Source organism: Mytilus californianus, unplaced genomic scaffold (genome assembly GCF_021869535.1).
Source record: "Mytilus californianus isolate M0D057914Y unplaced genomic scaffold, xbMytCali1.0.p SCAF_11, whole genome shotgun sequence".
Classification (NCBI taxonomy): domain Eukaryota; kingdom Metazoa; phylum Mollusca; class Bivalvia; order Mytilida; family Mytilidae; genus Mytilus; species Mytilus californianus.
Window position 1 is genome coordinate 3,743,901 of NW_026262593.1, and position 24,289 is coordinate 3,768,189.

Below are 24,289 nucleotides of genomic sequence, written 5' to 3' on the forward strand. Positions count from 1 at the left end.
TACTTTGCGACATAAATAACACAAATGTAACATGATTGTAGTAATTAAACAAGTAAACTTGTGTTCGGTAATTATATGTAATTTATATGTTTGAAATATTCTATAAAAATATCATAGTTATTTCCCTTACACCTGGAGGACGACACGAACCACAAATAAAATTTGATGAAAAAGAGTGCAACAAATAACAGTTTACACATTTCAAATTATATTCTTAGTCATAGTAAAAAGTTCATATCTGTATTCGCTGCCTCATAAAGTTCATATCTGTATTCGCTGCCTCATAAAGTCTACAAAGTTTGCATGTAATTGTCCTTAAATTCTCCCACTGTATTACACCGCCACAATTCAAATTGAAGCCCTAGTTTACTTTAAACGGAATAATTGTCTCTTCTTTATATTTATAAACTGTATGATTAGACTTGTTATATCTGCTGTCTCAACCGACAGTATTTTGCTGGTAAGATAAATAATGTTCATGAATGGTCACAGTTTAAAAGAGAAGGAAGATAACAAGAGACATTTAAAGCTCATTAGTCCATTAGAAACTGACAAAAAACTAAAAACGACGAATGGTCATCATAACACTACACAGAAAACTAAAGACTGAACAACACGAACCTCACCAAAACCGGGACATGATCTTAGGTGCTCTGGAAGGGTGAACAGATCCTCATGTGTGTGGCACCCGTTTTGGTGCTCATGGTAAGTCTCACTCGATGATGTCACTATAGAGGAAAAGACAATTGGAACATATCCGTGATCATCCTAACAATCATGCAGATCAAAGTATAAATCAAACTTGACTTTGTCCTTGAGAGATTAGAATTTCATCTTGTTTACTTAAGCAGGATGCTAAGAAAAAGCTAAATTTTCTACAAAGGCAAACAATAAGGTGTATTCAAATCCGTGTTAATGAAAGAATAAATAAAAACATATGTCGCAAAACGTTGAGTGTTTTTTCGAAAACTTCAATGTCGTGAAAATTCATACATTTCTGGAGCTGTACAAGTCGGAAAAAAATGAGTTCCAAATGAACTGGCGATAAAAGAGAGGCGATAATCTATTTTTTATGGAGATAATCATTACACAAATTAACTATTACGTATATACCATACCATAGGTATTGGGGGATGTTGTTTTTCAACAAGCAGTCGGCATTCCTATGGGAACCAAGTCCTTATGTTGCTGTGTATTTTCTTAGCTGATATAAAGCAGACTTCATCAAGGAGATTTTCAAGAAAAATGAAAAGGACCTAGCATTACCCTTTAACTTCACGTTCCGCTATATGGATGAGTTCCTTTCAATAAAGTTAGATGACTATGTTGAGCACATAAATAATAATAATAATGAAAATTTATAAAGCGCCCTTTATAAAAAATAAAATTTACTCTAAGGCGCTGTACATGCAGCAGGGTAATTAAAACAAATCAAAGACAGAAACATAAAACATACACTTTGTCAGATGCAAATACTGAAATAAAAATACAACAAAAATGCCCACCATAAAAAAGGTCAATTCGGAAATACATATTAAAACAAAATATTAAAAATTAACAATCTTGTCTAAAATCATGCAAAATAAGCAAAAAACCCTAAAAAGGAATACAAAACACATGTGCCTCATATATCGACTTACATCTAGAAATGGACGATGTGGATCGGTTGAGAACAAAGCTTTACGACAAAGAGTATAATTTCAGTTTTCCATTTTTTTAACTTTTCACTTCTATGTAGTAACATTCCAGCAGTGACTACACATGGAGTTTATATTTCCCAGTTGATACACCATTACAACCAGCATTTGCGTTTCCTGTCATGATCTCCTTGATAAAGGGTTGATGCTCACAAGTAAAGTTGAAGTCATCCCTTCGAAATTTTTATGGATACCATCACTAGTTGATTGATTGTTATGGAATATCTGTTTCACAGATGACAATGAGTACACGTATGTTCCGATTGTGGGGGAATGTTTTTTTGCTAGAAAATTTCTACGACACTTTTTCAAATACAAACATTTTGTTTTTCAATAACATAAAGGTATTCGATGTCGAATTATTTTCTCTGTTATTCACTTCTCTTCTGAAACCATTTAAAAAAATAAGATAAACAATTAATTTAAAAACAAACTTGCTTCCGATCCCCACGGACAAAAGATGAATTATCGATGCCTTATCAATTACGACATTAGTATTTTTGCAATTAGGTTAAGGCTATTTTTTTTTTAAATTCAAAGTACATTATCATCTTTGTAATTTAAAAGAATTTCACCCTTCTAAATCTGGATATCAGGTCATCTGGTATATTATATTAATCTGTATATTTATATGATATTAATGATGCTGTAATTTCAAACTTGTATGACAAAACAGTATACTTTATATCAGTACATCGCTTTAATTTACATATTAATGGTATCGTTTCCTTACTAAGCATTTTTTGCATTCAGAAAGTTGCGAAATGGAAAATCCCTATCCATTTTCATGCCAAAAGTTACGAAATGGAAAATCACAATCACCAATATTTTTAAAGGTGGTGAGAAAAGTTTCCTACAAGAAACAAATTTAATTCATTTGGATTTTATGGCTTTTATACTTTTTTTTAGCAATTTCTTTTTTTCCCGAAAATTATATATTTTGAATTCGCTTTTGTCACAGTATAAAGGACTAACAATACAATGTACTGGTAATGTCATGTTCTTTACAACAGCATGCAAAAATAATTCATTCTCTTTTATGATTATCCATTATTGGTGTTTAGTGATAATAAATAGCAATATTTTTGTAAAGCTTGATGATAAACATAGTATCTATTAGCCTTACGACAAACTATTATATTATTATGATAATTTACACTATTAAGGTAACCTCAGTCAAAATTCCCTCCTTAAATAATCATACATCAATCTTAATCATCAGAAAGATGTAACTATTGAATCATAATCGAACATTTTATGATGATTAAGCATGATATGATGTGAAAAAAGTCCGAGAATACGGAATGTCCTTTTATTGTAAAAACGGACTAGAATACGGTATGTCCTTTTATTTTAAAAAAGGGACTGGAATACGGTATGTCCTCATATTGATGAAAAACGACTAGAATACAATTATCTCCATATATCATTTAAAAAAAAAGGAATGGAATACGATATCTTGTTATATTGACGAAAAAAGTACTGGAATACGGTTATCCTCATATTGTAAAAATGGTTTGGAACACGGTATGTCCATATATTATAGAAAAGGACTGGAATACGTTATCTCCTCATATTGATGAAAAAAGGACTGGAATACTTTATAAAAAAAAGGATTGGAATACGGTATCTCCTCATATTGATAAAAATGGACTGGAATATGGCATGTCCTTATATTGTGAAAAAAGGGACTGGAATGCGGCATGTCCTTATATTGTGAAAAAAGGACTAGAATAAAGTTTTTCTTTTTATCATTAAAACGGTTTGAATACGATATGTTATTTTATCATAAAAAATGACGGGATTACGTATTGTCCATATAGTGTGAAAAAGGAAAAAGGACTGGGATACGGTTTGAATATATTGTAAAATTTTAATGGAATACGGTATGTCCTTATATTAATTGTGGAAAAATTACTGTAATAAAATGTGTTCATATATCGTAAAAATTAAGTGGAATACAGTTTGTAAAAATATCGTGTAAAAGGAGTTGAATACGGTATGTCCATATATTGTGAAAAAGGACTTGAATAGGGTTCGTCCTTATGATATAGAAAATAACATTGAATGCCGTATGTTCATATATTGTGAAAAAGGACTTGAATAGGGTTCGTCCTTATGATATAGAAAATAACATTGAATACGGTATGTCCATATATTGTTTAAAAATAAAACTTGCATACGGTATGTCTATTTATTGTGAAAAAGGACTAGAATGTGGTTAATCCTTGAATTTGAAAAAGGACTGAAATACGGTATATCCATATACTGGAAAAAATTACTGAAATACAGCACCTGTCCTAAGTCAGGAACCTGATGTTCAGTAGTTGTCGTTTGTTGATGTGGTTCATAAGTGTTTCTCGTTTCTCGTTTTTTATATAGACTAGACCGTTGGTTTTCCCGTTTGAATGGTTTTACACTAGTAATTTCCTTATATTGTGAAAAGGACTGGAATACGGTTTGATCATATATTGTTAAAAAGAGCTGAAATACGGTTTGTCCATTTATTATGGAAAGGGACTTTAATTTTGTTAATTGAATTGTTTCCTATTTTTCATGTCGGGGCCTTTTATAGCCGACTATACGGTATGGGTCTTTCTCATTGTTGATGCCGTACGGCTGCATATAATTGCTTACATCCACTTCATTTTAACATTGGTGGATAGTTGTCTCATTGGCAATCATACATGTACCATATTGCCTTATTTTTATTTTGAATACTGTTTGGCGATACATTGTAAAAAGGGCTGGAATACGGTTTGTCCATATATTGTGTAAAAAGAATACGGTTTGTCTGTCTATTATAAAAAGAACTAGAATACGTTAGGTCCAGCTGTTGGTACATTTGTACGCCTGCATTACCCTTGATTATCACACTTCATGTACCCGGTATTAAATATGATACGTAGTCATGAAGTTATAACGTAACGAGACGCAATAAAAAAAATTATGAAATGGATACAAGATCATAGGATCGTGCTTTATTGTATCATTACAAAAGGAATGTACATGAACTTTTCAACTATTCATATCAGTTAAAAAAATCTAATATTGTTCTTTCCATTTGTGTGACTTTAAAAAGAACCATTTAAATTTTAATTCTATATTTTTCATATTAAATATTCGGCTTTGAGTCTTCCTGATGAAGAAAAGTCCAGAAGAGCTCTTCTAACACATGAAATTCATAAAGTTTTGTTTCCATTCTACCACACTGGTGGCCTATCAATACTGACATGATTCATAACAAACCTTTCTAAATTGTCAGTTTATAGATTTAGAAATTATAAAGAAAATAAGGTTTCACCTTCAGGCCAAGTTGACCTGAGATGAATTTGATTATACATTTTTGGTAACATAGCTTTTCAACTGTTTCGGGTTCCTTGGCTTTCAAATATTCGGCTGTGAGCGTTCATGATGAAGGTAAAAGTGCTTTGGACAAATTGATGTTTTAATTTTTTATCAGTATAATGTTGGCTGTAGTGACTTTTTATTTGTCATTTTGTAAGTCCGTTTGGTAGTTTTATTCCACCTTTTCCTATTTCAAGTAAATGTTTTTAAATAAATAAATGACATTTACTAATGATACCGATGGCTACACACAAACTAATTTTCAGGAATGGTCTTCAACAGGCTTGCTGGACTAAAAGTATGAGAATAAACTACACAGAATATAAAAAAAAAAAACAAAAGTATTCATGTCTAAGAACTTCGATAAGCCCATCTCGTGTTGACAACAACAGTAAGTGATCCAAGATACAGATCGTACATATCGTTTATATGTATTTGTCAGATATATTTTTCTAATGCCCCTAATCAAGTTCTAATATACAAACCATTTACATGTATATGTTATGTTCAAGAGAGAATCAATGCTACTTTAATTTCTATTGCCTCACCCTTCCGGAGCATTTGAGATCCCCCAGTTTTTGGTGAGGTTTGAGTTGCTCAATCTCTAATTTTCTATGTTGTGTTTTGGTGTTTGGTTTGTTGGTTGATTTTTTTTTACCATAGCGATGTCAGTTTATGAGTAATGGGGATTGACTATCCCTTTGGTATCTTCCGCCTCTTTTTTTTAGAACCTTACGCTGCGTTAATTTGAAGTGCATATTTAGAAGTTAGGACATGTTAGGTCTGCAAAGTGTTTAAGACACTTTGAAAACGAATTCAATCGCCGAAAATATCTTTTTAGAATATATTTAATCCAGACATGTGCAAGACTAAAGGTTGGTTAAACACTAAAAATTAGATATTTTCTACAGAGAAATTCTACTGGAAGGGTATGGATATAAACGATTTCTGTATTCACAGATTACGTACTATGTGGTAGCGTTCAGTTACTAGTAACTGCTTCCATCTTTTGATTCGTGTGATTATTGAGTATTGTTTACCTTGTAACTGGGTTATACAAAATACAACTGTTATATTAACAGACACAATCGAAAACAACATGACTGCATTATGCATATGGCGCGTGAAATAGGTTGATACGCTGAGCTTGCTGTCGGTATATTTATGTAACTGGGAGCACCCTTGAATGCATGTTGTCTGTTATTGTTTCACGTGTACTTGTGGTTTTGTTATCTATTAAAACTGTATTATAAACAGTAGAGGGTGCTTTCCTGTACTGACTTTAATGTACTCAAGGCAAGTTGACAGTAGGTGGTTTTTGTTTTTTGTCTCTTATCCGTTGGTTGTTGTTCAACTGATCAAGATTAATAAGGGGAGAGATGGGATCTTATTTCTAGTTTAACGTCGCCAAATGGTCATGTGCCTGATACAAGCTCGGAACTTCCCCAATTCAAATCTACTTCGGTAATTCAAATAATTTTACATTGAACTTGAACTTGTTAACAAACAAGATTATTGTAGAACTTAGTTTCTATTATTTGACAATGATTAGACAAATTAAACAAATAACATTTTAACCTGAGATACTTACAACATATACATCTATTAGTATAGCAGAACAACTAATGAAATCTCTATGTTACAAATACAGTAAATATACACTGGACAATTGTGTATATAAAACAAATTTGATATATTACTTCAGTTACCGAAAGTAGTCAGAAAGTCAAACTAATTATCCTCGTATAAACCATCAGACTCCAGAACAGACCCACTAAAGGGAAAATTAAAAACTCCTAGGCGGTACGTTGTATCATTACTCGACAGATGTATAGAATGTCATACATTAAATTGGATTCCCCAAGACATCTTTAATTTCATTTTATATTTAAATATACATAAATATGAGACGGGTTGTACTATGGTGACCCAATGCTTTGATAAGTTCTAGTTACTGGACTTACAACTTCGACGTTTGAATCGTTTAGAAACATAATTTTTCAAACAATATGAAGACTGAATGTTAATTTCAATGTCAAAATAATAAAAACTACAATAAAAAAATACAGATAATAGTTAAGTGAAAAAAAGAACAAGAGGTGTATCGACCTAAGATCACAAAATAGTACCCCCATCCCTGGCAAAGTCCTAAATATTGGTTTGCTTAGGAGATGCACAATGGCATTATATTCTGAGAAAAGGTCTTCCATTATGATGAGAAGTTTAGAAAGAGAAGCGAATACAAATATATTTAGTGTGCAGATATAACAAAGTCCATTCCATGTCATCCTTAAATCATTCATATAATGAAAAGAGGTAGAAAGTGCAAACGTGCACCAAGTGAGTAAAATTCTGTGAATGTTTCCCAAATTCTGCTAAGCAGTTCAGGAGCAGCTGCAGATACAAAAGTAGAAGAGAAGGACAAGCGAACTAATCACGGAAGTCTCCCATGAAAATTCAGATTCAGATATAAATAACATTAACTGCACCAGTTTTACTGCACCAGATGTGCTTGTTGACAATAAATGTCTCCTAAGTGATGCTCGAAGTCAAAATATTTGAATATCCAAACCAAATAGGACCAAAAGTAAAACCAAACATAGAAAGGAATCAGAGCTAGGCATGAGTAACCCTATCTATATTTACAGAAAATATTATAGAAGCAAAAAGGATTATTAATACGGGGAATATAAATACTGTCTAGTGGTATAAGAAAATGCATTGGTCATCGATGTTCAGAATCAATTCATTATAGATACCTGGTTTGTACGCCAGACGCTGATTTTGTCTACAAAAGACTCATCAGTGACGCTCGAATCAAATAAATCAAAAAGGCCAAATTAAGTCCGAAGTTGTAGAGCAACCAGAACCTAAAATTCGGTAGATTAAAATTGCCCCTATTAATTAATGAATTTTATCTTTCCATGATTGAAAAAGGTAGGGGTGGGGGTTGTGGATAATCAGATTGAAAGGTAGATGATAACCTGCCCAGGAAAGAGTGTGTGTAGTATTTAAAGTACATTTTAATGGAGAAGAATATTTACATTGAAAAGTGAGTGAAGGGTATGATATCCAGTCTTTTATTCTTTCAAGCTGAAATCTTTTCCCACCAGATGTTTCAAGAAGGTAGCCCCACTCTGCTTTGAGTCCCTTGAGATACCATTAACAGACTGGACTATAAATAGTAGGTGGGTATTATGGGTTCTGGTTAAAAGTGGAAAGCAATAAATATAAAATATACAATTATATGTGTCTATATGGACCGGAAAATCAAACCAATTAATAATAATAAATAGAATCAACACCGATTTTAGTGTGTTTTTATTTTAATACAATGATTGGAATTTAAATGTAAAACAAACACTTAGAAATATGTATATATTCAAGAATCAATACATAATGAAGAGCAAATCAACATATAAAAACGATAAATTACAGTTACATTTAGGAAACTTTTTTTCTTAATTCTAAGAATATTTTTGTCTAAAATATGAAAAAACAACTATGAACACAATTCCGTTTCTCTTTTTTGATTATTTTGTTATAAATGAATAACCATGTTTGTCTTTAAATATTCACATGAAATGTGACAGATGATTTTGACACTATTGTGAAATTTAATATTTCTTTAACAAAACATATCACCGACTGTAATATACAATAACAAACATCAGTCAGGATAATTGTTTGATTTCATATTTTTGATTCACGTATTTTCCTATCATAAATTTCTGACAATAAAATAAATTATGGAGACTGCAAGCTTCTTTCTAAAAAGATGTTTTATTTTTTTTTTAAATGTCCTGTACCAAGTCAGGAATATTGCAGTTGTTGTTCCGTTGTTTTCTTCTTATAGTTGATGTGTTCCCCTCGGTTTTGGTTTGTGACCCGGATATGTTTTCGCTTAATCCATTTATGACTATTGAACAGCGGTATACTACAGTTGCCTTTATTTCAAAATAAGCAATTGTTATCAAGTTATTTTGAATTTTAATAAAGTTTAAAATAACACAATTGCTGAATAAACATAATTCTATACGCCTGATACGAATCCAGTCATTAATTTTAAAAATATAAAATAATGATTGTCGCACAAATAAACCGCAAAAGATCAATGTAGTATCGTTCTCCAAATGATACCTAATATATATATACAGTATATTTGTAATTTGATAATACAAAGATACCGCCACTTCAACTTTGTGTACGAAAGATCATATAAGTTCACAATGAAAACGCCTTTCTTCGGAACACAAACACTAATCCCAGACTACGATTAAATGTTACAACTGGACTTCTAAAATTAATCATTAAATTATGATTTCCTGATCTATATCGTCAATGAATACATCAAATACATTTGATAGGTAGTAGTATATTCAGTCACGTTACCAAAAGTTAACAGGGTAGTACCAAGAACTCGTAGATAAATATGCATTGTCTACTTCACAAATACTACAAGATGGTCTTGAGTTATAGATTCTATGTGCTAAGTTGTGTATCTTTTTATTTACTTTATATTTTTTCCTTTATTTGCCTGTACTATCATGTTCCTTTTGGTTTCGGATGTTTTTTGAGGAGCGTTTTGGGTGTAGGTGGCTCAAGAGGTGGGATTCGGACGCAAGAGTTTTTTTTTATACCCATGTAATTTTATTTTACTTTATTTTTACTTTATCGATAAAGTAAAATAGTATAAACTATATATCTACTATCAACTGGTAAATTTTTAATGAATTAAAAATGCTTAATTCCATCTCGGATACTTTCGACATAACTCGTTACCTGTTTGTATGCATAATTTATCGTTCGTATTTTAATCTCCTCTGATTGGTTGATAGTAATATCTGTTCACTTCTGGCAAATTTCATATTCCCTTGTCATTTGAATTAGTTTGTCAAATTTACTAAAAAAGACAACTTCTTTTGTTGGTGGCTTTTTTTAGATTTATTTGTATGTTTGTTTGATTTGTGTTGTGTTGTATAAAGTAAAATAACAAAAATACTGAACTCCAAGAGAAATTCAAATCGGAAAGTCAAAAGCTCAAACACATCAAACGAATGGAAAACAACTGACATACTCCTGACTTTGTACAGACATTTGCTTATGTAGACAATGGTGGATTAAACCTGGATTTATAGCTAGCTAAACCTCTCACTTGTATTACAGTCGCATAAAATTTCATTATATTGACAATAATATGTGAACAAAACAAACAAATATAATAGGTAAAGATCTCAAAAATAGGGATACAGCAGTCAACATTGTGTTATAATCTTAATCACTATAAAAACAAACAAATATGTCAACAAAGAAAAACAAAATGGCATATAGACAAAGCACATAAGCAAAAATGAAAGACAAGAATACAAAAAATGACCACAGCATAATAACACATTGGCGGGATGCATAAGTACCGAGCCACACCTAAAGGATATTACCAAAAAATGGACTAAACAGTAAAGATAAATAATTTACAAAGACAAATAAAAAAACACTCTAACACGTAACTAAGATGATAAACAACGTCATTACCTTGATTCTATACTTCAAGACCATCATGTATTATTTGTGAAGTTGATACAGAATATTTATCAACAAGGTCTTGGTATCTTCCGATGAACCTTTTTAGAAACAGACGAGACGTTCTTTGATATATCCCTGGTTCATCAACTTTCTGCTCAGACACTGGTGACGTTTTATATATTCTGTTTGTGATGCATGTTTACACAATTGACAATTATTGTCACATTAAACTATTATCGTCCGTCGTCCGTCGTCGTCGTCAGTTAACTTTTACAAAAATCTTTTCCTCTAAAACTACTGGGCCAAATATAACCAAACTTAGCCACAATTATTATTCGGGTATCTAGTTAAGAAAATGTGTCCGATGACCCAACCTGCCAACCAACATGGCTGCCATGGCTTAAAATAGAACATAGGGATAAAATGCAAGTTTTGTCTACTACCTTAAAACCGTTATAAATAGAGAAAATCTGACAGGGCTGAAATGTTCAAAATGTTGAGCTCTACCAAGTGTCTATATACATCAAAACTGTCAGACGACTTCTTATAGGAGTTATTGCCCTTAAATGACAAATTTTATCTTTTTTTCCATTTTTGCCTATTATTTTGAAAACTATGATAGATAGAGAGAAACTTTAAATTGCAAAAATGATCAGCAAACCAAGTTCTACAAATAAGTCAAACATGGTCGAAATGGTCAGTCGACTCCTTATTAGAGTTATTGCCCTTTGATGACGATTTTTACTATTTTTTTGCGTTTTTGCCTTAATTCTAAAAAATTATAATAGATAGAAACTTAAACTAGCAAAAATGACCAGCAAGACAAGAACTACAATTAAGACAATTTTGGGGACATTGTTTGACAACTCCTTATTGGAGTTATTATCCATTAATGACGATTTTCACCATTGTTTTTGCATTTTGCCTTATATGATTAAAATTTTGATAGATAAATAGACACTTTAACTTCTACTAACAAGTTAAATTTTGCTGATATAGTTAGTAGACTGTCATTCTTTATAGGAGTGATTGGCCTTAAATGAGGATTTATTTTGCCCTCTTTTTTGTTTTGAGCAAAAACTAAAGAAGATAGAGAGAAACTAAACAGACTTAATGATCAGCAATACAAGATCAACAAAACAGAGATTTTTTTCATAAATTCTATTCTCGTCTATAATGTTGGAAAGTGTCCTTTGTTGAACATGCACATAGACCGAGGTGAGCGACACAGACTCTTACGAGCCTCTAGTTACATCATCTAATCAAATTTCACAGCAACACACAAGACCTGAGTTGATATCGGTAGTGTCTTTATACAGAAACCAGGTTTTACAAGTATAAATGTTGAAAAACGATGAAACAATTTGACGAAAAGAATAAGTTTGAGACACGATATAATACTACCAGAACCGTTCGTAATTTGAAAAAAATAAATCATGTCGACAAAACAAAAAGGAGAATAACACTGCCTCTTACCTGTCATTGTCTATTCTCTTTATTATTTGATATAACTAGTATTGTCTTTTGATTCGATAAATGGGTGTGTTATTTATGTATGAAAAAATGATATTCAATTCTCCGGTAAGGCTCAGTGAATATCATTTTTTTTTTCTAAAGTAAATAACACAACACATTGACATTATCAATAGACAATACTTGTATATAATACATACATTTGGAAAACATCACTTAAAATAGAAAACAAACGAAGCAGAATAGCAAACATTAAGGTCAAACATTAAGCAGAGATATATCACTGCTATTCTCCCCTTGAATATTTTTCGATGTACATTGGAAATACGCTTTCTTTTTAAGCTATGCCTAATTCTATTAGAAACTACATATGGTAGATATATTGATGAATTCTAATGGACGATACAAACTTTTTTAAAGGTGTGATGTACATGAATATAAGTAACTTTAATTTGTACTTTTCGGATCTTCACTTTGTGATTAGATTATGTGTTACAAAACATGTATTACATTTGTTGATGTTACATATAAGGTACATTAAGACATTTCAACTGAAAGTTGATTGAAACAAATCACCCAAAAAGTTGAACTTAAACTAATTTTCGCATTCAAAGATGGAGAAATATCCCTCTTCTGTCTGTTCAATGTTGCAACAACATATTTCAAAGTTCAAGCGAATCTTATTTTCTTTCTGTTGAATTTAATCATCTTGTTATCGTTCTTTATTTCAATAAGTATAAATAATGTCATTATAACGTAATTCTGATAACATGTACACCTTCATGCGAAACAAAAGTAACAAGAATTGCTTTTCAATATGATTTGATCATTGGAGCATCAGCATATTAAAGGGCGAATGAATTTCTTTTCTATGTGTGAAATGATGCAATAGAATTCAAACGAGTTTTCTTTTCTATATGTTTAATAATGCAACAGTATACATCAACGTTTGAGCGAGTTTCTGGTTTTTCGGTTCAATTTTACTTATTTTCCTTGTCATAGGTTTTTCCTTCCTTCCTGTCGCCTTACAGTTACAATTTTTGGTCTGCTCGTAATTTGTCTTTGATCTAAAATGTGCAATATTTTGGATATTCAAATTTTTTTTGGGGGGTAATTCAGGAACCCCCAATTGTAGGCATTGTACCTTTATTTTTATTTACTCCTGACTTTGTTATATGTAATAATAAAGCGTACATACCTTTCAAACGACATTTAAATCTCACCTTAAAAATTTTGGAAAGTAGTAAAATGAAGACATTTTGTGTTCCTTTTTATTCATTCTTTTGCGAGTAGTAGTATATGTAGATCAGAGTTAACAGTAAACATAGCAAACTAACTGACTTTAACTCTATTTCAAATGTCAAATTACACTTATGAAATATACGTAGTTTAAATACATTCAAAACCTGAAACACGTATATCTATTTTGACTATACAACCCAAGGAAACAAAATGATGGCATCACATGTTTCGTCCGACATGTGAATCAAGAGTCAGTCAAAATATTCACAATAGGGAATGAGATATCATTGCCTATAACCGGCAAAGTTACAGATTAGACGACTCTGCTATTATCTTTATGTCTAATTCACAAAAAACACATGTCTGGTATAAGTTGAGACACATCCTGTTGGTCAATCAATTCATTACATTAACCATTAGTCTTGTGTTTTTTTAAATATACAAATAAAAAGATATGATATGATTGGGAATGAGGAAACTATCCAGCAGAGTTTAAATGACCAAGATAAAAGCAAATTTGGTAACTGTACGGCCTTCAACAATGATAAAAATTCATTCGCATTTAATATGTTTGCCTCCCACATTTTTTGCTTGAATTGCAATTGCTGCAGTTAATTCAAGAATCACTTGCTGATGCACTGAAATAGTCACTGTACGTTAATCTATTTTGACCCCTGATTTGGTGATAGACTATGTATGGTGAACAATAAAAGTACTTTATTATCAATATAGTACTTCCATGTATGTACACGCATATAAACGACCCTTTAAATGTCGTATTAAAAGGCAGATATGTCGTTAGGTAGTAACATGAGGGCGCTTGCAGTCAGTTACTATGTATTCGTTTTTTTTTATGCCAATAGAATCATGCGTAGACTAGGTTAACAACCCAACAAACTATGTGAATATTACTCTATACTAAATGTCTGATTAAGTAGCCAAAGTAATTTTGAAATTCATTTGAATATTTACAGTGATTTTGTTTTTATTTTTTTATTTTCAGATATTTGACTTTTCAGAGAAACGGAAATTAAAGCTTTAAAATATAAGTATTGGATTGTGGAAGCCATTCACATAAATATCATGCCCTTGTGTAACAGAATATACTGCAAGCGAAACGTTGTAAGTTTACAATCCTCCCTACTTTTATTCCCGTTAAAAAGTGAGCCAAGGCTCCGTGTTGAAGGCCGTACTTTGACCTATAATAGTTTACTTTTACAAATTGTGACTTAGATGGAGAGTTGTCTCATTGGCACTCATACTACATCTTCTTATATCTATGTATCGAAATTCGTTATATATTTTGCAGTGTATACAATTTATACCCTCTTTTTTACTTCATTACGCCATTTTCAATGTGCTTATTGTTAATTTCTATGTCATTTGGCCTTTTGTAGAGAGTTGTCTCATTGGCAATCATACCAAATCTTCTTATTTTTATAAGTATTCGCAATTTCAAAAACGTCATATGGGTTTCCAAAACAAACACAAAGTTTTTTTTATTTTTATCGAAGGTTCAAACCTAGTACATGTAAATCTATTTTGAATTTACGACCTAAGGAAACAAAATAATGGAATCGCATGATCCATCCGACATGTGAATCTAGAAACAGTCATAATGTTCACGATAGGCAAAAGGATATTATAGCCGACATGTGAATCCAAAATCACTCATAATGTTCAAGATAGGGAATAGGATATTATCGCCGACATGTGAATCTAGAATCAGTCATAATGTTCACGATAGGGAATAGGATATCATCGCCGATATGTGAATCCAGAATCAGTCATAATGTTCACGATAGGGAATAGGATATTATCGCCGACATGTGAATCCAAAATTACTCATAATGTTCACGATAGGGAATAGGATATCATCGCCGACATGTGAATCCAGAATCAGTCATAATGTTCTCGATAGGGAATAGGATATTATCGCTGACATGTGAATCCAGAATCAGTCATAAAAGAGGGACGAAAGATACCAGAGGGACAGTCAAACTCATAGATCGAAAACAAACTGACAACGTCATGGCCAAAAATAAAAAGACAAACAGACAAACAATAGTACAGATGACAAAACATAGAAAACCAAAGACTAAGCAACACGAACCCCACCAAAAACTGGGGGTGATCTCAGGTGCTCCGGAAGGGTAAGCAGATCCTGCACCACATGTGGCACCCGTCGAGTTGCTTAAGTTATTACAAATCGGGTAAATAGTCTAATTCGGTAACATAATGTTCACGATAGGTAATAGGATATTATCGCTGACATGTGAATCCAGAATCAGTCATAATGTTTCGATAGGCAATAGGATATTATCGCTGACATGTGAATCCAGAATCAGTCATAATGTTCACGATAGGGAATAGTATATTCTCGCTTATATTCGGTAAAGTTACAGATTTGACGATTATACTGGAGTCTTTATTTCTAGTCCACAAAAACACATGTTTTTTGTAAGTTGAGACACATACTATCGGTCAATCACTTCGCAACATCGTGTTTTTGTTTTTTGATACCTTGATTTGTCATCTTAATCGTTTAATGAGATTTGAACATTGGTAATCTACTGTTGCCTTAATGTAGTATAAATTTCAATTTTTCTACCTTGTAACACGGTTGCAAGGGTCATTGTGGTAGGTGCCAACCTCTGTTGAAAGTGTATATGTGTAAAGTGACAATTTCAGTCATTTGTTCCTCAAAAGCTGTTAGGGAATATTGCGTAAACATGTTTTCTTAATCGAACATATCAAAATTAACTAAAAACATGAAATACAAATTCTATTTTTAAAAAAGGAAATGTACAATCGTATCTTTCAGTTTTGACATGATTTCATTTTTCTTATTTATATTTAATTGTGTCGCACAATTTTCTTTATTTACATTTACTTACGCTGAGGTCAATTATTACCCATTTGCATGTCAATACATATAATTGTGCTTTATTACTTCTAAATCTGTGACATACTCTATACGAAAAGTAGGCAAAAAATAAACAATCTCGTGGTTAACTTATAATTTAAATAAAATGTCAAAATACTCCTGATTTTACATAAAAGTCAGATTTTAATAACTGGTTAACCATTGAAAATATACATAAGCTTATCTGAAGCATATATAATTCATGTATGTAATACTTCGATATAGATAAACGAAGCGTAATACAATTTATGTAAAGGTGTTGTGCAATTTATAAAGGTAGAAAAAAAATGCCTGTAAAATAGATAAACAACTAGGTGAAAATGTTGAACCTTTCGATACATTTTCTTCCAACATAGAAAGTCTAAAATGTACAACGCAAATGTTGCAAGTTGTTTCGTAAACTTCATTTATACATTGAATTACATTTTTCATGACCAGGAAACCAGTTATGACACTTTCAAATCATCGAGATATTCACTTAAGGTGGCACGGTAGTATTTACATTCCAGAGTTTAGGTTGCTCTTTTGTGTACCCTAATTAAGTCAATGTATCTGAACAGTGTGATTGGACAAAAAAATACAGTATCTACTGAAACACTTTCCCAAACTGAGGGATAAATCGGGTGTAGAAAAATATGAAATAATTTTACATACAGGTGAAAATGAATTTTTGAGAATTTTTTAACATTTTGCCTATGGGCCAGGAAATACTACCGTGTCACCTTAACTGTAGGCCAAGTATTAGGGATCCAACCTTACAGATCTTTTGGTCATATAACGCCTAACGTATCGAGGTATTTATAAAGTATATTGGCTTTTAAAAAACGTATTATTTTTTGAATCATTTACAAGTCATGCTTTTTTAAATGCTTCACTTTAAATATTATTTATTAAAAGTGCAAAGGAAACATTTGTTTCTTTGTACGGTATTAATTGATGGGGAAACGAATAAACAAAAACAATTATTGAGAAATGATCCATGAATTCTGTATATTACCGTCGAACCCCCTCCATAGCACCCGAAAACAACCACGGTTATTGTTGGGGTTCGTGTTGCTCAACTTATAGTTTTGTAGAATGTTGTGTGTCTTTTAGACATTATGTTGTGTGTCTTTTAGACATTATGTTGTGTGTCTTTTAGACATTATGTTGTGTGTCTTTTAGACATTATGTTGTGTGTCTTTTAGACATTATGTTGTGTGTCTTTTAGACATTATGTTGTCTGTTTTTTTTAAGGCAAAAGAGACAAAAAAAAGAAAAACGGTAATTCACATAATTTACTTTTTTCTACTTTAAGGTGGTACCTAACACTACAGGGAGATAACTCTGTAAAAATCAACTAAACGTTTTAATTACGTTGTATTTTTAAGGAAATATTAAGCTTCTCAATGATCAAAATTAGTGTTTGTCAAACTGCTATATAACCAACGAAATTTTTCTGATAAAGTGGTTGGTTCAAATTTTTTGAATTTTTTATATTTTTGTCAAAGGGTCAAAGTAAACATTTTGTCAAAATTTTATGAAAATTGAACGAGCCAAATTAATATTAGTCAAGGTGTTGGGTACCACCTTAACGCACCCTTCTTAAAAATCCAGAAAAAAAAATATATAGTGATAAAGTAGCTTTAAACGTAAAAATATCAGTGCATCAACGAAAATTTAAGTCTTTATAAAAAAAGAATGCATAAACAGAATTTATATATGGTAGCAGAAAGTTTTAGTTAACCTAGTAACATTCTTCAGAAAAGTAGAGTAGAGTAATACCCATTAATCAATTAAGTGCAAAGCGCTTGTCATGATATCTTTAACCTATTTAAATATTATTTGTATATTTGAGTTGTTTTATGAATAAAAATTAAATTAGGAAAGTCGCTATTTTCTGCAGATTCTTTTCAAAAATGACACTGTGTGTGAAATTACAGGGAGACAAATCTATCATTTCAAAGATTACATAACTATAATAAACCTGAGTCAATTATGGACATTCCGCTTTGAATTTCAATCTCGTAAACTTTTGCCTAGTATATTTAAAAAATAAATTACATATCGTCATTTGCATATTTAAATTGCTTCATTATAGCCAGAAATCTTATTCATGCTCAAATGTTCTATTTTTAGGTCATATACGCGGTTTGTGGATGATATATAATATGAATGTTTCGTAATAGGTACGCTGTAAGTTAAAAAGGGTCACAACGTACTTTTTGCAAATCATCAAACGAGTACAAATATGCATTGTAATTACAATCTTGGACGATATAATAATACACCAGACGCGCATTTCGTCTACACAAGACTCATTAGCGGCGATCGAAACAACACTTGATGGCAATTGTTTTTCACTTGTTCCGTTAATTGATAGCGTTTAATTTTGTCGGTTTTTATAGACTTCCCATTTTTGAATTTTCCTTGAAAATTCAATATTTTTGTTACACTTTTTTTAATTGGACAAAAACCAACACGAACTTGAAGAACATTGAAAACAAAACGTTTTGACAAATCTGGCTAATACGGTTGCATTCAATATACTGTTTTACTTACAGACAGTTTGTTTTAGATGTTTTTATGAATACACTTTTCCTTACCAGCTTATTATACCCCACGCAACGAGTTGCGGAGGGTATAATGTTTTTGACCCGTCCGTCCGTCTGTCCGTCAGTCCTGTTTCTTGTCATCGCAACTCCTCTCAAACCACACAACAGAATTTCACGAAACCTTTTTAGATAATAAGGACATACTACGTAGATGTGCATATCGACAGGAAATTACGATTCAATTTTTTTCCAGGAGTTACGCCCCTTTGAACTTATTTGCCCAATATACTACTGCAATCTTTTGTCATCGCAACTCCTCTGAAACCACACAACAGAATTTCATGAAACTTTGTAGATAATAAGGACATACTAGGTAGATGTGCATATCGACAGGAAATTATGATTCAATTTTTTTTTCTTATACAATTTTTTTTTCTTGCAGTTAATTTATTTCTCCAGTGACAATGTGGGGACGTGGGGTATGTGAGTGCGCTCACTAAGGTTCTTTAATTTTAATTTTATGTTTTTTTTATCTTTTTAAGGAACATTGGATCTCCAGGAGGATAACCCCTTTAGGTCACAGGTCAGATTTGACCATGTTGGAGACACAGTTTTGTGTTAATAGCGGGTATTTTGAAGTTTATGATAATTTATTTAAAACTTCCGTCTATGCAAATTTATAGCTTGATCATTTGCTTTGTTGATGCCTCTGAACTATGTTAATATCTAGACCCCCTTTTTAGCTCACCTGGCCTAAAAGGCCAAGTGAGCTTTTCTCTTCACTTGGCGTCCGTCGTCCGTCGTCTGTCATCGTCGTCGTCCGTTAACTTTTACAAAAATCTTCTCCTCTGAATCTACTGGGCCAAATTTAACCAAAATTGGCCACAATCATCATTGGGGTATCTAGTTTAAAAAACGTGTCCGACGACTACCCACCCCCTTGCCAACCAACATGGCCGACATGGCTAAAAATAAAACATAGGGGCAAAATGCAGTTTTTGGCTTATATCTCTGAAACTAAAGCATTTAGAGTAAATCTGACACTAAGTAAAAATGTTCACCAGGTTAAGATCTATCTGTCCTGAAATTTTCATACGAATCAGACAACCCGTTATTGGGTTGCTGCCCCTGAATTAGTAATTTTAAGGAAATTTTGCAGTTTTTGGTTATTATCTTGAATATTATTATAGATAGTGATAAACTGTGAGCAACAATAATGTTTAGCTAAGTAAGATCTAAAAATAAGTAAACATGACCAAAATTGTCAATTGACCCCTTAAGGAGTTATTGCCCTCTATAGTCAATTTTTAACAATTTTTCGTAAATTTTTTGTAATCTTTTACAAAAATCTTCTCCTCTGAAACTACATAAACAAATTCAACCAAACTTGGCCACAATCATCATTAGGATATCTAGTTTAAAACATGTGTCCGATGACCCCGCCTGCCAACCAACATGGCCGAAATGGCTAAAAATAGAACACAGGGATAAAATGCAGTTTTTGGGGTATATCTCTGAAACTAAAGCAAAAGTATAATGGTTGCATTATTTCATGCATCAATTGTAAACAAAAATATCAGGTGAGCGACACAGGCTCCTTGGAGCCACTAGTTATGTATTAATTGTAAATGTTAGTCTAATTGACATATATTTCATTTATTTTTTGTTCATAATAAAATACATCGAAATTGTCATAAAGAGGCACAGCTTGAACAAGTACTACACATTGGCAGTTATAAGTTCATAATACCCGCCAAAGTTTAAACTCATGCTAAATAGTAATTAACATCTTTCTCTATTCTAATGCAAACCAGTTACTTAGGTTGACTTGACAATGTTAAGGCACAAATGCTAATGATCGGTGTTACGGAAATGGAAAGAAGGATGACAAAAATTTATTTAATAAATAATTGTGAAGGATGAGCAATTTATTCCATTTTTTATGTTTTATTATGTATAATCATTATAATGCTTTTGATTGACAGATACATAAATAATTAATAATAATTACTTTTTCACAGGTGTCATAAAATACAAAGGAATATTCACACTCCTTAGTCGATGACAAACTGACATGACCATTGCAAAAAAAAAAAAAAAAATTAAAAAAAAAAAAGACAGACTACAGTTTACAAAACACAACAAAGAAAACTGATAACAGAGCAACGCGAACCCCAACATCAACCGTGAGTGAAATAAAATGCTACGGAACGTTAAAGCTACTTTTGGTTTATTGCAATCGTGCAGTTTGTTTGTTGACGTTTTTATGGTTCTCTTTGTCTTCTGTATTCAGTTTTCAATGTACCATGCACCTGTTCAAAAGTCAATAATTCATTACAGCTTTAAAAACTCATCAAATATACCAGAACTGTACTTTTGTACGACAGTCGCTGCAGATTGTTTAGGATTCAATCGTTAACGAGAATCAGAATCAGAAAAAAAAAGCTTTCGCTTCGTTTTCATTTTTCCAGCTTTAAATGTGTCATTACTCAGGAGCATTGTAGAGAGGTTTGGGATTTGCTCATTGTCAAACGCCGTACGATGAACTGTACTATTTTCTTAATTGGTAGTTGTCTCATTTAAAATAATTCCACGTCTTATTTTTACATAAAAAAATCCTCTACAATATAATGGTGTTATACAAGTTACCTTCATCTTCAATTCATGTGAAGAATATTTACACGTTATTATTTTTGGAAGGAACTATGGACGCATTTGCAACGGAAAAAAAGATCATAAATCACTTGCTTGACCTCAAATATATTTTCAGTGATATGTTAGAGACAAAATGTAAATAGTAAGCTTGATACCCAACCAAACATGTGATAGAAATGACAAATTATTTATATTGTTGTAACATATATTAGCAGGTTTAAACACATAAACAGATTTATACATCATTTGCATATATTATTCCACTTGGTGTGACAATTGTGACAAGTTTAACAACCTGACCTACATTCATACATCAAACAAGTTCTATTTTGATAATGTTGTCTTTAGTATTCTATAACAAACCATGCTAATTAAAAAGGTCTTGTTACACTTTCAAACCTGTCCAGTTAATTGGTGCTTTCAGGTGTAAGGAAACAAGTGTACCAAGGCTGAGTTTCTAAATTATGCAGTCCTTTAACGAAGTGAGAATATCCATATATAAAAAAAGGAATGAGATGTGGTGTGATTGCCAATGAGACAACTCAACTGTCAACAAGATATCACAGCAAGAGGATATAAACAACTAAAGGGCACTGAACAGACATCAACAATGTAAAACTCATACTAACTAGTCAGATATAACAGGACACTGAACAGACATCAACAATGTAAAACTCATACTACCTAGTCAAATATGAAAGGACACTGAACAGACATCAACGCTGTAAAACTCATACTAACTAGTCAGCTATAAAAGGACACTGAACAGACATCAACGCTGTAAAACTCATACTAACTAGTCAGCTATAAAAGGACACTGAACAGACATCAACGCTGTAAAACTCATACTAACTAGTCAGCTATAAAAGGACACTGAACAGACATCAACGCTGTAAAAGTCATACTAACTAGTCAGCTATACACTGAACAGACATCAACGCTGTAAAATTCATACTAACTAGTCAGCTATAAAAGACACTGAACAGACATCAACGCTGTAAAACTCATACTAACTAGTCAGCTATAAAAGGACACTGAACAGACATCAACGCTGTAAAACTCATACTAACTAGTCAGCTATAAAAGGACACTGAACAGACATCAACGCTGTAAAACTCATACTAACTAGTCAGCTTTAAAAGGACACTGAACAGACATCAACGCTGTAAAACTGATACTAACTAGTCAGCTATAAAAGGACACTGAACAGACATCAACGCTGTAAAACTCATACTAACTAGTCAGCTATAAAAGGACACTGAACAGACATCAACGCTGTAAAACTCATACTAACTAGTCAGCTATAAAAGGACACTGAACAGACATCAACGCTGTAAAACTCATACAAACTAGTCAGCTATAAAAGGACACTGAACAGACATCAACGCTGTTAAACTCATACTAACTAGTCAGCTATAAAAGGACACTGAACAGACATCAACGCTGTAAAACGCATACTAACTAGTCAGCTATAAAAGACACTGAACAGACATCAACGCTGTAAAACTCATACTAACTAGTCAGCTATAAAAGGACACTGAACAGACATCAACGCTGTAAAACTCATACTAACTAGTCAGCTATAAAAGGACACTGAACAGACATCAACGCTGTTAAACTCATACTAACTAGTCAGCTAAAAAAGGACACTAAACAGACATCAACGCTGTAAAACTCATACTAACTAGTCAGCTATAAAAGAACACTGAACAGACATCAACGCTGTAAAACTCGTACTAACTAGTCAGCTATAAAAGGAACAAGCATGACCATTTTGATGTGCATACAGCTTACAAAACAGTAAAATCTTGTTCAGTATTTCACTTAATTTTCTAAATTTTCCATCAACAAAATCCTGTACTATTCAAACATCTTCTACTTATAAATTATACATGTGGTTCCTTTTAATAATTTACATGTATGTGCAAAATAATACACCCTTTTCAAACAATACATCCGGAATTGCATGAGGAGTGACTAAACAGACCTGCATTAACTGCAAGAACAATGTCTGAATTTTATTGAGTGCACTATCTGCACAACAAGTTATTATACTTTTTGCACAACAAGTTATTGCACTATCTGCACAACAAGTTATTCAAGAAACACTCGTAGCGCACGTTAATAACCTACTGGTCCTCTCAATAGCAAACGCGGAGGGAAGGAAAAAGAGGAAGGCGATGATGTGATGTTTACACTAGAAAACGAATTTAAGGCTGGAATTACTATATTAGTCAGGAGATATTCTGGCATATTTGAATATTGATAAGATTGTAACACTGGTTATAAATGCATTATATAACAGTCAACAATAGTTAACCTATAATTAAATCTCATAAAACCCATTACGAAGATACAAAACTGGATGAAAAAAATCTGAGATAATCGAATAAACTCAAAAAGGTGCAATATCGAGTGTGTTGACAGGGCTAGCGTCTCCTGCTATGTAGGCCTCACCCAAGATGCGTATTTACATCCAGTTAGAAGAATATTTTGACGTCTCTAAATCAACTGCTGGCACTGCTTGACTACTGATGTTCTTTTACTTTTGGCAGTATGTTTTTGTCGGAAATATGTAAAAAAGTAAAATAACAAAAATACCGAACTCTAAGGAAAATTCAAACAAATGGAAAAAAACTGTCTTATTCCTGACTTGGTACAGACATTTCCTTATGTAGAAAATCGTGGATTAAGCCTGGCTTTATAGCAAGTTTAACCTCTCACTTGTATGACAGTCGCACATATTTCCATTATATTGAAAACAATGTGTGAGCAAAGCAAACAGACATAACAGGTACAAATGTCAAAATTTGGGGTACAGCAGTCAACATTAAGTTATAATCTTAATCACTAACAAAATCAAATAACTATCTCAACAAAGAAAAACAAAA